A 16,047-nucleotide genomic window follows, 5' to 3' on the forward strand; every position below is an offset into this window, starting at 1 on the left:
CGCAGACCCCACAATTTTATTATACCATCCCTATTTAAGTTAAAACATACTTATGAAAGTATTATTATGTACATCTATATCAAAAACACTTGTAAACGTTTTTTTTTAATTTTCAAAGTTTTTATTTCCATACTTTGTGGACCAGGCGCGAACGCAGACCCCACAATTTTAATGAATCATGATTATGCCAAATCAAACATACCCATTCCTGTGCCTCGATACATATTCTATCATTATATGTGATCAATCTTCTATAATAGTCAACCATATAGGAGCCTATTCGTGACCAGACACACACACACAGACGTTCAGCTTCATATTATATATATATATATATATATATATATATATATATATATATATATATATATATATATATATGTGTGTGTGTGTGTGTGTGTGCCTGTATGTGTTTTCCTAAATGTTAAAATTTACGAATTTATAAAAATACTAATGTGCCAAGGTTACTCATTCTGTTAACTAACGTTTATGAGTCTCGACTATTTATGGCATATGCCCTAATTTGGTATTTGAAGTTTGTTAAGTTCTCTTAATCTGAGTGGCAATTGTTAGTGGCATGGAAGCAACGGACTAGCAAACAGAGGTAAACGTGGTTTCGTAGCTAGGTCCGAATCTCCCTACATATAGAAATTGTCACTTCTTAAACTGATGATTTTGTCAGCATGAAACACTAGAGTAAATATAAAAACAATATATATATATATATATATATATATATATATATATATATATATATATATATATATATACATTTAACATCCAAATGAATGCTTTGACGATGATTACGATTTTCAAAAGGCGAACCATTAGAAGATAAATCTGCCGTACTTAAAAAAATGCTAGGTTTATTTATGGTGTATTTTATTAAGAAAAAAAAAACACCCAATATTTTTGCTGTTGAGGAGACTTTGTTTAAAAAAAACTATATGTTAAAATTATTGTCTATGGCTTAATGTCTATCACAATAAAAACATCGTTTCCGAAACGATCGTTCAATTTATTGGCTTTGCTGTGTTTCTTCTTATGAAATAGATTTTTAAATTTTAATTTTAATTTTAATTATAAATTATCAATTATCTTATTTTATACATACACACACACACACACACACACACACACACACACACATATATATATATATATATATATATATATACTAATAGTTATGAATACCTACAGACACTAGTGTTTCATCCTTTCGAGAATCTTTAGTGCAAGGTGTCACGATTAACACCAGTCGATAGATTCGAACTCCACGACAGAAGCCATCTTTGACTTCATTAGGAAGGTCCGTAATTATCCGTTCATTAGTTTAAAAGTGCACCTTACACATGAATGATAACCATTTCATATATAAATATGTACGTGTGTAGAAAATATGCATAAACAGAAAAGTGCGCCATAGTTGTATGAGTTAAAGATCTTTAAGAAATGTACAAATTAAATTTATCATATGTGTCATAATATTTTAATCAATCTTTGAATTAAATAATTTCAAAAGATATTTTAAAACATTTTCTGGAATACTTCATAGGGTTTAAGAGTCATCCGTAGTAAAGAATGTCTGGTTTTCTTTATTTATACATGTTTAAAAGTGGTCATAAATTTTTACTTTTTCTTGTGTGAAAGCCTGGCCTTTTCAAAAAAGCAGTAGCAGCTTAGAGTGCGTCTCCTGAAACGCATTATTCATCTCTCTAGACACATTCCATGGCGATCAGCATGCTAACACGTCTGAAATGTGTATACTTGTGTGATCGCGTTTGGTCTGTATTAAATTTCGAAAAGAATTATTCTTGTTTAATTCAAAATATTTAAATATTTTAGCATTTCTGTTTGTTTCAATTGTTGGTTTTAGTGCGAATTTTATGGGGTCTTTTTCCCGCCATTTAAGCGTTCTGTGCTTCAATTTGCAACCATCTTGGGTTCATTCATTCTTTTCAGTAAGCTTTCCAGTTTTGTATTTTTTCTGCCTTTTTTTCCACTTCTTTTCTTTTGATCTTTAAATTTATTTAATTTTTTACAGAATTTTAAGTATACTCTATGAACGCATTTTGTTCTTTTTACTTTCAAGTAAAATAATATTTAAGATAACTCATAGTAAGCATTGCAATGTAAAGCTATAAAGGATGGACACATATTGAAACTAATTAAGACAAAGAACGGTGGATGTGTGTGTGTGTGTGTGTGTGTGTGTGTGTGTGTGTGTGTGTGTGTGTGTGTGTGTGTGTGATTTCATAACATATTACTATATATGTTTCGTACTTGCATCCCTAAGGGCTGGAACAAGTAACCTTTACTCTTGACCTGAAATGGATCACGCATATCAAATCCAATGCCAATGTCGCTGGAGAAATGGTGACATCCTTCTACAGCTCCAGTAGATATCTCGCTTCTGGTGCAATTCTCTACAAATAAAAACCAGGTACGGCCAAGGATGGCGTAGTGTTGCCACATCTTGGCAGGAGCTGCTAAAAGTAGCTTATCCTGCCTTGACAGAGTTCAAAATAGACTTTTTCACAGAAGAGACGTTGCGAGCCTGTCTCTGCTTTATCGTTATTTTCATAGCAAGTGCTCATCTGGTTTTAGATGCATTAAAAGTAACAAGCCACTTTTTCCCCCATTGTACCACTTGCTTAAGATCAGAGGAGAGAGAATAAGACAGAACTTGGTCGTTTACGATCGTAGATGTGCTAACATAGATGATTGTGTCATCAGCATAAATGTCTACGAATGATGTAAGGGTGTGATTTGGAAGATCATTAATGTAGATCAGGAAAAGAGTTGGGTCCGGGATGAATCCCCGAGGGACTCTAGCATTAATACTGTAAGCTTCTGATTTCTGCCCATCAACAGCTAATCTTATGAACCTACCAGAGAGAAATGATTTAATAATTGAAGAGACATTTCCAGCTATTCCACAGCTGGAGATCTTGTGAAATAAACCTTTATGCCATGCCCTATCAAAGGCCTTTGATATGTCAAGAGCAATTGCCCTAGAAAGGTAGCCTCCGTCGAGAGATTCACTAATCCTATGAGATATAACTGTAGGCACAGCTGCTGTAGATCTAGCAGAAAGGAAACCATATTGTGTGTCACTAAGAAAGTTATTTTTGCTGAGATGGTTGATTACTTCTCTTTTTCATACAGATTCCAGCAACTTACTCATGATGCACAGGAGACATATTAGCCTGTACTTTTACTTAGTTTTTCACTTATCCTGGTTTATTACTTGTGTGGCTGATAACCTATTTTGGTTTATGACTTTTCTTGCTTTATCACTTAGCTTCTTTTATCACATATCTTTGTTTATCACTTATCTTTGTTTATCACTTATCTTAATTATCACTTATCTTAATTATCATTTATCTTAATTATCAGTTATCTTTGTGTATGTCTATGTAAATGATATACTATACTTGGCTTTAACCTTTCTTGGTTTATCACTCACCAATATTTATTACTTATTTTGGTTTATCACTTATCTCGATTTATCACTTTTCTGGCTATGTTACTGATCTTGGTTTATTGTTTATTACTTATCTTAGTTTATCATTTATCTTAGTTTGTTACTTATCTTAGTGAATCGCTTATCTTGGTTTTATCTTTTCTTGTTTATCACTTACTTTGGCTTATCACTTATCTTTGTTCATCACTTATCTTAGGTGTTCACTTATCTTGGTTTATCACTCTTTCATCATCACTTATCTTGCTTTATCACTTATCTTGCTTTATCACTTATCTTGGTTTATATCACAGAAAAAAATTACCCACACAGGATCGTCAGCTTTGTGCCACTCCTGTAACTTTTGGAATAAGAGATTTCATCATTCGATAAAAAAATATTTGTTTTGTTGTTGTTGTGCCTTACAAAATATAGTTGACGTCTTTTGTTAGTCCTCCCTTAAAAAAACAAGAATTGAAAAAGATCCTCTTTCAATCAAAAAGCTGAAATCTGAATTAGTATTTTGAAAAAAAAGAAGAAAACAGGAAAAATATAAAAACAAATTAAAAGCTAAAACGATGGCGCAGATAAACCCGCTTCATTCAATTAAAATATCGCTTGACCAAGACGATCAGGTTCAGTACAGATTGCGCTGCTGTCTTCTGCGTATTCGTTTCCGTACCTGTGTTGTCTAGGAACGGCGATACGATTCGTTTTTGACAGGAAAGGCGAGACAGCATCTTTAATTTGGGGAAAAATGGCAGCATAGTTTGTGCTTTCAATGCACCCTTCCATCAGCAACAAGCAATGAGGTAAACCGGTAGGGAAGACCGAAGAATGTTAGACTTTAAAATATTGGGCCACCCTGTTTTCACACTGGGGTGTCACATCACTCATACTGGGGGGGTAATTTTGCACCCTACCGTGTCATGACAAGTGTCACTAATAAGGATAAGAACGTGACACACTGATAAATATATGTATATATATATATATATATATATGTGTGTGTGTGTATACATACATCGTTCCGTATAAACATAATTATATATATATATATATATATATATATATTGTTTAGTATATCATTTACATAGACATAAAAACTATTGTATAGATATACACACATAATTTTATGTAGCCACACCTTTATACCACACATATTATTATTATTATTATTATTATTATTATTATTATAAAAACTATGTGCTTGTGTGATATAATTTTTAAATGAAAGCGGAAGAGAATAATGTGTTGCATATTTTACACCGTTAATCTATGTACGTTGATTAAAGATTCAATTCAATGATAAGGAAAAAAGGGGGAAATTTTAGGTTTTATTGATTGTTTAAGAAATTATATTAAAGCTTTTTAATGCTTAAAATAGGTTTTGCCAATATTTTGAAATGTTCATTTCATTGATAATAGCTCATTTCAATTCAATGCAATTGTGTTTCATGTGAGCAATTTTTATTAATTAAACATTCAAGAAACAAACAATAAGTTTAGCTTTTAATTTGGATTCATCATATAAGCTTTTTATGGATTCATTAAATTTTGGGGGTCTAATAATTTGATTAAGCCCCAACCTCTAAAAGGTTAGTTGTAAAAGTAAAAACACCAGTTGTTATTTTGTTTTATTTTAATTTCAAAATAATGTTTTTATAAAATGGAATTTTTACTTGATTAGATAATGCGGAACAATAAAATGATTTTGATTTTTTTTTAATTTAACTATTTTTAATCGTTCAGAAGGCAGAGTAAGACACAAGATCGGTTTTTAATATATGGAAAACCCAGCTACCCCAAAAAAGGGCACTCTTGATAGGAACAAAAATTAAAATTGTCTCAGTCATGAAGGATTTCTCCTCCACTAACCAAGAATTAAAAAGGTGAAATGTAGCATCAGAACAGATACTACACTGTAAGCTTGGCCTGAAATAGATGAAAACAAAACAAAACATGTTTATGATATTTTTGTTTATAAAATTTTTAATAATTTAATTTATTAACTGAAAAATTAAGGTTGCACAATAAAAAAAAATGATAATTTTAATTTTTAATTTTTTATATAAGCTTTTTATGTATTAATTTAATTTTTAGGTCTATTTATCTGTGTCCCTATAAAAAAAAGTCAGTTTTGAAAGTAAAAACACCGAGGGGGGTCATGGTTTTTATTTACTTTCGAAATCAAGTAAAAAATGGACTTTTTACTTGATTAAATAAATCGAAGTAAGAAAAAATGTGCCTTAATTTAATTATTTTTATTTCGATACAAGATTGTTTTTTATGTGGGGAAAAACCAGCTCCCCAAATTGTTTTATTTTAATATGTAAAATGAAATAGACAAATAAGTTACGACGTAATCAACGAGATTCGTCCATTTGTATTCCGAGGAGTTATACAGGAATTTATTTGTTTAATTTTACAAAACAATTAAAAGGATGTATAAAGGAATTTATTTGTTTAATTTTACAAAACAATTAAAAGGATGTATAAAGGAATTTATTTGTTTAATTTTACAAAACAATTAAAAGGATGTATAAAGGAATTTATTTGTTTAATTTTACAAAACAATTAAAAGGATGTATAAAGGAATTTATTTGTTTAATTTTACAAAACAATTAAAAGGATGTATAAAGGAATTTATTTGTTTAATTTTACAAAAAAATTAAAAGGATGTATAAAGGAATGTATTTGTTTAATTTTACAAAACAATTAAAAGGATGTATACAGGAATTTATTTGATTAATTTTACAAAACAATTAAAAGGATGTATAAAGGAATTTATTTGTTTAATTTTACAAAACAATTAAAAGGACGTATAAAGGAATTTATTTGTTTAATTTTACAAAACAATTAAAAGGATGTATACAGGAATTTATTTGTTTCATTTTACAAAACAATTAAAAGGATGTATAAAGGAATTTATTTGTTTAATTTTACAAAACAATTAAAAGGACGTATAAAGGAATTTATTTGTTTAATTTTACAAAACAATTAAAAGGATGTATAAAGGAATTTATTTGTTTAATTTTACAAAACAATTAAAAGGACGTATAAAGGAATTATTTGTTTAATTTTACAAAACAATTAAAAGGATGTATAAAGGAATTATTTGTTTCATTTTACAAAACAATTAAAATGACGTATAAAGGAATTATTTGTTTCATTTTACAAAACAATTAAAAGGATGTATAAAGGAATTTATTTGTTTAATTTTACAAAATAATTAAAAGGATGTATAAAGGAATTTATTTGTTTAATTTTACAAAACAATTAAAAGGATGTATAAAGGAATTTATTTGTTTAATTTTACAAAACAATTAAAAGGATGTATACAGGAATTTATTTGATTAATTTTACAAAACAATTAAAAGGATGTATAAAGGAATTTATTTGTTTAATTTTACAAAACAATTAAAAGGACGTATAAAGGAATTTATTTGTTTAATTTTACAAAACAATTAAAAGGATGTATACAGGAATTTATTTGTTTAAGTTTACAAAACAATTAAAAGGATGTATAAAGGAATTTATTTGTTTAATTTTACAAAACAATTAAAAGGATGTATAAAGGAATGTATTTGTTTAATTTTACAAAACAATTAAAAGGACGTATAAAGGAATTATTTGTTTCATTTTACAAAACAATTAAAAGGATGTATAAAGGAATTTATTTGTTTAATTTTACAAAACAATTAAAAGGACGTATAAAGGAATTTATTTGTTTAATTTTACAAAACAATTAAAAGGATGTATAAAGGAATTTATTTGTTTAATTTTACAAAACAATTAAAAGGACGTATAAAGGAATTATTTGTTTAATTTTACAAAACAATTAAAAGGATGTATAAAGGAATTATTTGTTTCATTTTACAAAACAATTAAAATGACGTATAAAGGAATTATTTGTTTCATTTTACAAAACAATTAAAAGGATGTATAAAGGAATTTATTTGTTTAATTTTACAAAATAATTAAAAGGATGTATAAAGGAATTTATTTGTTTAATTTTACAAAAAAATTAAAAGGATGCATAAAGGAATTTATTTGTTTAATTTTACAAAACAATTAAAAGGACGTATAAAGGAATTTATTTGTTTAATTTTACAAAACAATTAAAAGGATGTATAAAGGAATTTATTTGTTTAATTTTACAAAACAATTAAAAGGATGTATAAAGAAATTTATTTTTTAATTTTACAAAACAATTAAAAGGATGTATAAAGGAATGTATTTGTTTCATTTTACAAAACAATTAAAAGCTTAAACTAAACTTTTATTGTTACGAATTTTTGTTTATATAATTATTAATTTAATTTATAAACTAATTACGATTTTAATTTTTAATTGTCATATAAGCTTTTTATTTATTAATTTTATTTTGGAGTCTAATTATCTGCTTTACCCCTAAGCCAGGTGTATAAGTAAAAACACCGGTTGTTTTTTTATGTTTTTTATTTTTGCTTTCGAAATCAATTAAAACAATGGAATGTTTACTTAATTAAAAATGCGAAGTAAAAAAAAAGATTTTTATATTGATTTAAATAATATAACAGTCATAATGAAAGATGCGAAACTACAACACTCTATCTTACTATTATATCCATTAGAAAAGATATGATGGCTAAACTGGCCTCATGTCTTTCTAAAAGGTTTGACTAAAATAACTTTTACAATATCTTTCAAATTCATGGCAGATTGTACTATAAAATGCTGAACCCATCTAAATAGTGACTAGGCGTAACGTTGCTTAAGCTATGTCTCTATGTCATCAAGCGAGTTTGAATCGTCTTAACTCTACGATAACCGGTAACGCAATAGCGTTGGAGATGTGCGATGGCCCAGCAGGGAAGCAGACAGTGGACCCAACCAAATCTACTGATGTAATTCGAGGCGCATTGCGAGGAGATAAAACAGTTCGTGTATTTGACATGTGCTGTCGAATGGACGAGAACAAGTGTATGAACGCATCTCATCACCTACCTCGCTATACAACCATAAGAATGTGTCAGTCTGCTCGACTGTCCAACTGTATTTTTTTACCTCATATTCACCCCAGGCAAGGCACATTTCCACTAAGACGTAAGCGGTTATTGTAAAATTAGGGGCCATGATTCAAGACATCCTCTAAGTAAGGAGTTGTGCAACGAGATGTCTGTTCACATTATATTTAAATTGCTGCATGTTATATATATTTTTTTATTCTGTGGAATCCTTTAAGATGAGATCTTCATAATTTGTGTATTATTTATGTGTCTGTGTGGACTGTTTCTCTCATCTTCATGGTTGTTATTTCGCTATGTTTCGACCAATTTATCCCTTGGTCTTTTCAAAGTGGTTAACCGTACCGGGATAGGAAACTTAATTAATGAAATAACAACAATTATGGAAGCAGTAATGACTGGGGATACAGTTAAAATAAAAACAGTATTCCTATTCCGACACGGTTAACCACCTGAAGAAGGCCAGATGATAAGTTGGTCGAAACGTTATGAAACAACAACAACAATGAACAACAACTATGAAGATGAGGATAACAATCAACTAAAACAATGAATAAGCAAGGAAGACGATAAAAGGAAGGGAATTCGAACGTTGAGCAGTTCGAGAGAAGAAACTATTATGGAAAACGGCTCTCCGGATTATGGGGACCTCGACAGTGAAGACGTGTGATTTTGCCGCTGATGGGGTTCGCCAATGGGCCAAGAGAGCTACGAATTTATCAGAGACTATTCTATCTAAGTATTTGTAAAACAAGCACAATGATGCAACACTGCAGCGATGGGACAGAGGATGAAGCTTGTTTGACAGTGTGGGACAGATTAGATTAGAGATACACAATAAAAGGAAAACAAATTTTTAGATTAAAGATACACAATAAAAAGAAGACTATTTTAATTACTTGTTTTTAATTTTCTGCAATATCTTCAACTGACCGGTTGGGACCAATGTTAAATAAAAAGTATGTTTGCTACTAGTCATCTGACGATTTGGGTAGTAAAGGCAACGGACACAGTAAATAAGTGTCAGCAATATGCACTCACACATTTATCTCAAACTGTATATATATATATATATATATATATATATATATATATATATATATTATACATGTTCGACCACGTTAATTTTTCTATATCTATAAAAAAAAATATTTTGTTTCTTTCTATTTTTTCTATTCACGAGTTTTCTCTCTTGCATGCTTTTAACTTGGTTAATATATATATATATATAATTATAAAACTCAAATGACCTTGTAACGAGTGATGTAACCCACTTTCCAGTTTACGACATCCGGTTGCGCATGCGCGCATAAACATTAACCCATAACAACGTAAACAAATAAACACAATTCGTCATTTTGCAGATTTTTTTTTCCGTTATTATTTCGAAATTATTATTTAACATGGGAAGGGGGGTTGTAACTATTCTTTATTACAACTATACTGTCGTTTTTTCTTACAGCAAAACAACTTTAACCCGTTGACAAACATAAGAACAATTGTAATAAAGCCAAGACTACTACTACTACTACTACTACTCTCTATCCGTCCCTTTTCCTTCCTTCCTTCCTTCCTTCTTTCTTTTTTTAATTTTTTGTTTACATGTCTAGATACAAAATAGTTGTGTGAGAACGGTGAATTTGTTGATACATTTACTAATATGTTTCAATATTAGTTTTATTTTATTTTATTTATTTAGGTTTTATTTTTTTGCTTCAGGTTTTAGTAATTTTTTTTTTTTTTAGACTTTAAGTTTCTATAACTTGGTTGAAGGATTACAATATTGGTTTTTCATTCTTATATTTTTCATCGGTAGATTCATGTGCGTTTTTTCTGCTAAATGGCTTTCGTCGGCGTTCGATTCGTAGGAAAATCATGTTTACTTTTCGATTTTTGAGCAATTATTCGGAAAAATAGGTAACTTTACACGAATAGGGAGGACTTTTTTTCATGTTTGAGTGATCCGTCTGGGATTTTTCATTTTGATATACTTTCATAGAAATGTTTCTGTTACGTCAAAAAAAATAGTTTCTTTACGTCACAAGTGTCACGCTTATACATCAATCGATTAGCTAATATAGCGTACTGAACCAACGGGTCATGGGTAGTCTAGTATATATATATATATATATATATATATATATATATATATATATATATATATATATATATATATATATATATGATCGACCCGATGGGTGGATTTAGGAATTAGGAAGCTCGATGTAAAAAATAAATGACAAAAGTCTATATTTCAAATTTCAAAATGTTGACCATCTTACCGTTTATTTTGTTAAGTACATTATCATGCAAAAATCTTGCCAGCACCTGTTTCGTAGTAAACAATAATTCATATGAATAATATGTCAATTCTTGAATTTATTCCGTCTTTACTTCATCAGAAGAAAAACAAAGTAAAAGTATATGTGCATGATTACAAAATCGGAAAATTGTGAGAGAAGTTACAATTATTTTTTCATTTTGTTACGCCATGTTTAAATTAATATAAGCCTCACGAATTCTCATGGGAACGAAACGCGGAACATTCTGTATAGCTTAATAGCGACATACATTTTTATAACTTTATATAAATGCTAGCAGTTCAGCCCGGCTTTGCTCGCATCCTATGTACTGCTCATAACTTTATGTGCATATATATATATATATATATATGTGTGTGTGTGTGTGTTCGACTCATGTCCAGTAATCTATATCTAAAATTTCAAGTGTTTAGACACAAAATTGATGAAGAAGTTTGGTAGAGTCTGCAAACATTTACTCTTTCAACTTTGACCTCTTATCAGGCAAATTTTCGCCAAAAAACTGTTTAAAGAGCTTGCTGTACGTCTGAATACCCTTTATGTAAAATTTCAAATGTTTAGACCCAAAATAGGCTGAGTAGTTTGCTAGACACCGCAATGGTCATTTCTTTTTAAACTTTGATCTCTTGGCAGCGAAATCTTCGGCTAAAAATCGATTAAAATGTTTGCCCTATGTCTTAGTACACTTTATGTAAAATTTCAAATGTTTAGACAAAAAAATGGCTGAGTAATTTGATAAATACTGTCGAGGTCATTTTTTTTAACTTTGACCCCAATTTTGACCCTTTAACATTTATTGTTTTGTGCTCAAATCAAATCAAAAAGTTTGATCCATGTCCAAGTAACCTACATCTAAAATTGCAAGTGTTTAGACCAAAGATTGGCGAAAGAGTTGGTAGAGTTTTCAAAAATCAAATCGTTGAACTTTGACCCCTGTCAGCCAAATTTCTGAGCGAAAACTTATTACAAAGATTTTCCCAAATTTCAATTCCCCTTGTGTCAAACTTCAAGTCAGTAGACTGAATATTAACAGAGTAGTTCGGTACGGAAATGTACACACCATGACACACAGAAAAAAATGTAATTTATATATATATATATATATATATATATATATATATATATATAGAGAGAGAGAGAGAGAGAGAGAGAGAGAGAGAAAGAGAGAGGGATAAAGCGAACACCAGAGGTCTGACATCATCTAAAACATTTTTTTTTTGTTATTCGTGTTTAAGGCACAGCAGGTGCCCGGTCGAAGGAATTTGACATTGAGAGACTTTATTTCTGATCTTTAAAAAAATAAGATGCGCCTATTCAAACTATGCGCTTAGTGACGAAAATAACATTTAAAATGTCGACGTAACAGAACAACAGATATTCTTTTTCAAACGTAATTTTGTTAGACCAACGGAAATGCTATATCAAATGTAATCGTGACAGACTAACTAAAATGCCATTTCATATGTCGGCGTAACAAAACAACACATATTCTTCTTTAAACGTAATTGTGACAGACTAGCAAAGATATCATTTCAAATATGGGCGTCACTAAACAACATGTATGCTTTTTTCAAGCGTTATTATGACAGACCAACGAAAATGCTACATCAAATCAAATCGTGGCAGACCAATGAAAATGCCATTTCGAACGTAATTGTGGCAAACCGACGAAAATTTTATATAAAACGTAAATGTGACATGCAAACAGATATGCTCTTACAAGCTAATTGTGGCATATCCACAGAATGTCTTTTCAAACGTAGTCGTGACAGATCAACGAAAATGCTATTTTAAGTCTATGTGTGACAGAGCAACTAGCACAGAGATGCTAGGACGCATCTACAACAAAAGTCTTTTGCGGATAATAAAGACATTCCTCTTCTGATATTGAATGTCCACTGCTCGAGGTTGTAGCCTTGAAAAAAAAAACGGATGAAAACGAATCACTTACAAAAGATTGAAGATTTGAAATAATGATAATATTTTTCACAAAAGCCCTAGACAGGTATAGCAGCAGTTACAACAGCTACTACTACTACTACTACTACTACTACTACTACTACTACTACTTCGGCTGCTGTTGCTACTACTACTACTGCTACTTCTACAAATAATAATAATAATAATAATAATAATAATAATAATAATAATTAAAGTCTTCTCGTCCCGTGCCAAAACGTCAAAACACAGTAACGTTTTCAGGTCAGTAAAAAAAAACATTTTTCCTCTTTATCTCGGATGACAAAATGTTATTTATCTAATCTGATTGTGATAAAGAAAAAAGAAAGAAATTGAACACGTGTGTCTCTTTAAAAAAAAACTGTTCGACATAAACAGTCGATGTTGTCTAAAATATAAAAAACTTTTGAATTTATTATGAAAAAGTAATAATGATAAATTGAACAAGTGCGTCCCTTTAAAAAATAATATTCAACACAAAGCGGTAGATGTTGGACACGATGGTACTTCGAAGAGATGGAACAATAAACCACATAATAAGTGAATGCAGCAAACTAGCCCAAAAAGAATATAAAAATAGACACGATCAAATGGAGTAGGCAGTACGATTATGCAAAACATGCATCTTGAACACACAGACAAATGGTAAAAAAATAAACCAGCAGTAGTACTGGAAAATGAAAATCACAAGATCCTATGGGACATGGATATACAAAAAGATAAACCCACTCAAGCAAGAAGACCGGATATCATAATAGTTAACAAGAAGAAAAAGTCCTGCCAGATTGTACATTTTGCCGTTCCAGTTGACCACAGAGTGAAGAACAGGGAGACTGAAAAGCGGAGCAAACACACGGAAATGGCCAGAGAGCTCAAAGGGAGCTGCAGAAAGTAAAAATAACACCACTAATAGTAGGAGCGCGTGGAACGATACCAAAGAACTTTGAAAAAATATTGGGAGAGATTGGCATCCGAGGCATGGCAAAAATGATACAACGAATTTCAATAATGAAAACTGCAAAAATATTAAGGAAAACCCTTGAATTTAGAGACTAACACCGCGCATAAAGAACACGGAAACAGCTAGATACAAACACAAAGGAACATCACATGGAATCATGGAAACTGAAACTGTATAATTGAAAAATACCGCTTCCATTTTTTGTGTGTGGGGGGGGGGAACGTCATCATACTTGAGCACCACACAAAATAATGAGAATCAAGGAGGCTGGAAAAACAGAGAAGAGAAAACACTTACCAGACCTGGATGAGTGCAAAGTGGACTGGGACCTTGGGGGAACTTATTGCCACCAAAATCCCAGTTAAGACCAATAGTCGCAACCAACAAGGAATCAATGGTAAGCAACTGTTTGTATAACGCAAATTCTTTTGCAAAGAGGTGGAGAGTACTGGAAATCTGGGGAGACTCGTCACTCAGACTCCAGGGAACACCACAAGTTGTTCTCAAATAGCAATCTTTGATGGTTTGTGTGACTACTCCTGGTGAGTAAAAAAAAAAAAATAAAAAATAAAAAAATAATAATAATAATAATAATAATAATGATGATGATGATGATGGTGGTGGTGGCGGTGGTGGTGGTAGTAGTAGTAGTAGTAGTAGTAGTAGTAGTAGTATTAGTAGTAGTAGTAGTAGTAGTAGTAGTAGTAGTAATAATAATAATAATAATAATAATAATAATAGTAGTAGTTGTAGTAATAATAATAATAATAATAATAATCATAATCATAATCATAATAATAATAATAATAATCATAATCATAATCATAATAATAATAATAATAATAATAATAATAATAATAATAATAAAAATGATAATAATAATAATAATAATAATAATAATAATAATAATACCTGAAGAGCACCATAGCAAAAATGGTGAACTGGAGAGCACCAGGACACGACGGGATAATGCATACTGGTTTTAAAAATTCACAACATTACAGGAAAGCAGTCTCAAAACCTGAGAAAATGTATACAGAAAACAAACGCACCAGATTGGATGACAAAAGGTAAGACCACACTGATACAGAAGGACACAAAGAAAGGAACCGCCCTCAGCAATTATAGGCCGATCACGTGCTTACCCACTATATGGGAAATATTAACAGCACAACCGAGGGAACAAATCTACCATCCACTGAATAATCGTTACTTCTTCCCGAAGAACAGAAAGGATTCCAAAAAATAAAAAAGAGGAACACATGATCTGCTATATATAGACCAAAAAGAAAGAAGAATCTCGCCATGGCGTGGATTACAAAAAAGAAAGCATACGACAGGATACCCTAAACATGGATAATAGAATGCTTAAAAATGTATGAAATACCAAGCAGGATCATCAACGTGATTGAAAATTCAATGAAAACGTGGTGATTGGAGCTGACAGCTGATAAACAACACATAAAAGAAATTAACATACAAAGAGGCATCTTCCAAAGAGATTCACTATCACCATTACTGTTCATCATAGCCATGATGCATCGGAGCAATATAATGAGAAAGAGCCAAGCCGGATACAATTCTTCCAATACAGAGGAAACGTGTATCACCTGATGTACATGGACGATCTGAAACTTTTCGCAATGACCGAAAATGAAGAAGAGATCCCTCCAGACTGAGGATTTTTTTTTAATCAATTTAATTTTTTCAAACAAAACTCTTACTTACTTTCAGGTAAATTCAACTAGATCAAGGTGCAAAATCTGTTCTTGTCCAATGAAGGAGAGATCCTTCCAGACTGAGGAATTTTTTTCTCTTAAAAATTAATCAATTTTCAAAAATACTCTTCATACGGCTTAATTTCAAATAAACCTTACATTAAGGAATTTGCTTGAATAATTCCCCCTCGAAAATTATTTTAAACATTCGAAAAGCGTTTACCGTTAAAATTTCGTCACTCACTCTCGAGTCGAGCGTTTTGTATTTCCACCGCTCTAGTAATTAAAGTCAGTACATTCTCAGGCAAACACGGAATTCTCAATTTAATAGAATTTTGATTCACAATCACGACTTTATTAACAGAATTTCACTCTAATTATAATAATTATCCACAGGGTCAACGATTTACTTTCCTCACGTTGCCATCCCAGTCCAACGCTTGCCTAACTTTTCAATTAGGTATACTCAACAGGCATTCTCTCACAGTTCCCACCTGGTCTTGAACGCGGGCCACTCAGGATTTTCCTGACCGTTCTCTGTCTGGTCCTTTTAGTATGTTGGCGACCTCTTACGACGTCTTTCAGAGCCAAGCCAGTTTTCCGAGTTTCCTGAAAG

Source organism: Euprymna scolopes, chromosome 2 (assembly GCF_053919585.1).
Source record: "Euprymna scolopes isolate OS-2025 chromosome 2, ASM5391958v1, whole genome shotgun sequence".
Taxonomy (NCBI): domain Eukaryota; kingdom Metazoa; phylum Mollusca; class Cephalopoda; order Sepiida; family Sepiolidae; genus Euprymna; species Euprymna scolopes.